The 3,764-nt window shown below is 36.7% G+C and overlaps 2 non-coding genes across 2 annotated transcripts; both read right to left on the bottom strand.

The window, feature by feature from the left end:
- Positions 1 to 909: 909 nt before the first annotated feature.
- Positions 910 to 982, bottom strand: TRNAT-UGU (transfer RNA threonine (anticodon UGU)). The gene has a single exon. It is a non-coding gene; the product is annotated as a tRNA-Thr (tRNA).
- A 1,838-nt stretch (positions 983 to 2,820) lies between these two features.
- Positions 2,821 to 2,893, bottom strand: TRNAT-UGU (transfer RNA threonine (anticodon UGU)). The gene has a single exon. It is a non-coding gene; the product is annotated as a tRNA-Thr (tRNA).
- Positions 2,894 to 3,764: the final 871 nt, after the last annotated feature.

The following is a 3,764-nucleotide window of genomic DNA, read 5'->3' as shown; positions in this document are numbered from 1 at the left end:
TCGCGCAGACGTAGAACAGTATCTACGCATGCATTCAATCACAGAAGTGACGTCTAGTGATCTTAATTTTGCCCGTCAAGCAATCTCGCGAGAACCATGGGAGACTATTCGGAACGAAACATAACGTTTTGACGCGGCCCATGGAATTCGCCATCGCGCGAGAATAAGCAGCGATAGAAAACTGCTGCCGAGGCCAGGAGGCCCTCCTCGCCGCCTGCCCAAGACTCAGCGGATTGGGAACAAGAGTGCCGCAGCAGACGACTTTTCTTGGGGGGGGGAGGATGTAACCGTCCACAGCCAGAACCTCCTTCCCGGGAAAAAAACCGCGTTGTCTGCTTTACTCATTTTTATTTTTTATACTAAATTTTGTATACTATTTTTGGTACAATAAATTCAAGTTCATATTATTAAACTACCACTGCGTTTTCCTTACAACAATGGACTATCTGGTAAATATAGTTAGTCATGGACAATAAGTCCTTTAAACGGGAACCTGGGAACTTCCTAATTGCTAGTTTTACTTTAATTTCTTTGTGAGCCGTGAAATTAGGCCCCCTTTCCTACATTCTAATTTTACGGTTACAGCATTAATGCATATCTCAAGCAACTATTATTTTTAGTTTTTCAAAATTTAATAGCTACGAAAACTAGTTCAAGTATCATAACAACGAGGCTCCGACGAGAATCGAACTCATGATCTCATGTTTACGAGAGAGGCGCTTTAACAACTAAGCCACGGAGCCCTGGTTACGAAGCGAGATAATTGCTGAATATTTCAGTAATTTTCCTAAATTAACTCGTTCGTAGTTTTACCCTATTGTTTAAATATATGCTTATCTCAAGCAACTATTATTTTTAGTTTTTCAAAATTTAATAGCTACGAAAACTAGTTCAAGTAACATAACAGCGAGGCTCCGACGAGAATCGAACTCATGATCCCCTGTTTACAAGACAGGCACTGTAACCACTAAGCCACGGAGCCCTGGTTCCGAAGCGAAATTAATGCTGAATATTTCAGTATTTTACTAAATTAACTCGTTTGTAGTTTTACCCTATTGTTTGCAATAATGCTTATCTCAAGCAACTATTATTTTTAGTTTTTCAAAATTTAATAGCTACGAAAACTAGTTCAAGTATCATAACAACGAGGCTCCGACGAGAATCGAATTCATGATCTCCTGTTTACGAGACAGGCGCTTTAACAACTAAGAAACGGAGCCCTGGTTACGATGCGAGATTAATGGTAAATATTTCAGTAATTTTACTAAATTAACTCGTTTGTAGTTTTACCCTATTGTTTAAATATATGCGTATCTCAAGCAACTATTTTTTTTAGTTTTTCAAAATTTAATAGCTACGAAAACTAGTTCAAGTATCATAACAACGAGGCTCCGACGAGAAACGAACTCATGATCTCCTGTTTACGAGACAGGCGCTTTAACAACAAAGAAACGGAGCCCTGGTTACGAAGCGAGATTAATGCTGAATATTTCTGTAATTTAACTAAATTAACTCCTTCACAGTTTTACCCCATTGTTCGCATATATGCATATCTCAAGCAACTATTATTTTTAGATTTTCAAAATTTAATAGCTATGAAAACTAGTTCAAGTAACATAACAGCGAGGCTCCGACGAGAATCGAACTCATGATCTCTAGTTTACTAGACAGGCGCTTTAACCATTAAGCCACGGAGCCCTGGTTCCGAAGCGAGATTAATGCTGTATATTTCAGTAATTTTACTAAATTAAATCGTTTGTAGTTTTACCCTATTGTTTGCATTAATGCAGATCTCAAGCAACTATTATTTTTAATTTTTTAAAATTTAATAGCTACGAAAACTAGTTTAAGTATCATAATAACGAGGCTCCGACGAGAATCGAACTCATGATCCCCGATTTTCAAGACAGGCGCTTTAACAACTAAGAAACGGAGCCCTGGTTACGAAGCGAGATTAATGCTGAATATTTCAGTAATTTAACTAAATTAACTCCTTCGCAGTTTTACCCCATTGTTCGCATATATGCATATCTCAAGCAACTATTATTTTTAGATTTTCGAAATTTAATAGCTATGAAAACCAGTTCAAGTAACATAACAGCGAGGCTCCGACGAGAATCGAACTCATGATCTCTAGTTTACTAGACAGGCGCTTTAACCATTAAGCCACGGAGCCCGGGTTCCGAAGCGAGATTAATGCTGAATATTTCAGTAATTTTACTAAATTAAATTGTTTGTAGTTTTACCCTATTGTTTGCATTAATGCAGATCTCCAGCAACTATTATTTTTAATTTTTTAAAATTTAATAGCTACGAAAACTAGTTTAAGTATAATAATAACGAGGCTCCGACGAGAATCGAACTCATGATCTCCTGTTTACGAGACAGGTGCTTTAACAACCAAGCCGCGGAGCCCTGGATCCGAAGCGAGATTAATGCTGTATATTTCATTAATTTTCCAAAATTAACTCGTGCGCAGTTTTACCCTATTTTTTAAATATATGCGTATCTGAAGCAACTATTATTTTTAGTTTTTCAAAATTTAATAGCTACGAAAACTAGTTCAAGTATCATAACAACGAAGCTCCGACGAGAAACGAACTCATGATCTCCTGTTTACGAGACAGGCGCTTTAACAACTAAGAAACGGAGTCCTGGTTCCGAAACGAGATTAATGCTGAATATTTCAGTAATTTTACTAAATTAACTCCTTCGCAGTTTTTCCCTATTTATTGCATTAATGCATATCTCAAGCAACTATTATTTTTAGTTTTTCAAAATTTAATAGCTACGAAAACTAGTTCAATTATCATAACAACGAGGCTCCGACGAGAATCGAACTCATGATCCCCTGTTTACAAGACAGGCGCTGTAACCACTAAGCTACGGAGCCCTGGTTGCGAAGCGAGATTAATGCTGAATATTTCAGTAATTTAACTAAATTAACTCCTTCACAGTTTTACCCCATTGTTCGCATATATGCATATCTCAAGCAACTATTATTTTTAGTTTTTCAAAATTTAATAGCTACGAAAACTAGTTCAAGTATCATAACAACGAGGCTCGGACGAGAATCGAACTTATGATCCCCGGTTTACAAGACAGGCGCAGTAGCCACTAAGCCACGGAGCCCTGGTTGCGAAGCGAGATTAATGCTGAATATTTCAGTAATTTTACTAAATTAACTCGTTTGTAGTTTTACCCTGTTGTTTGTTTTAATGCATATCTCAAGCAACTATTATTTTTAGTTTTTCAAAATTTAATAACTACGAAAACTAGTTCAAGTATCATAACAACGAGGCTCCGACGAGAATCGAACTCATGATGTCCGGTTTACAAGACAAGCGCCGTAACCACTAAGCCACGGAGCCCTGGTTCCGAAGCGAGATTAATGCTGAATATTTCAGTAATTTTACTAAATTAACTCGTTTGTAGTTTTACCCTGTTGTTTGTTTTAATGCATATCTCAAGCAACTATTATTTTTAGTTTTTCAAAATTTAATAACTACGAAAACTAGTTCAAGTATCATAATAACGAGGCTCCGACGAGAATCGAACTCATGATCTCCGATTTTCAAGACAGGCGCTTTAACAACTAAGAAACGGAGCCCTGGTTACGAAGCGAGATTAATGCTGAATATTTCAGTAATTTAACTAAATTAACTCCTTCACAGTTTTACCCCATTGTTCGCATATATGCATATCTCAAGCAACTATTATTTTTAGTTTTTCAAAATTTAATAGCTACGAAAACTAGTTCAAGT

Source organism: Phalangium opilio, unplaced genomic scaffold, assembly GCF_054372755.1.
Source record: "Phalangium opilio isolate 3A_F unplaced genomic scaffold, DU_Popi_V2 ptg000055l_1, whole genome shotgun sequence".
NCBI classification, from domain to species: Eukaryota; Metazoa; Arthropoda; class Arachnida; order Opiliones; family Phalangiidae; genus Phalangium; species Phalangium opilio.
Note: the sequence above shows the minus strand (reverse complement) of the source record. Positions and strands in the feature narration are given on the sequence as shown.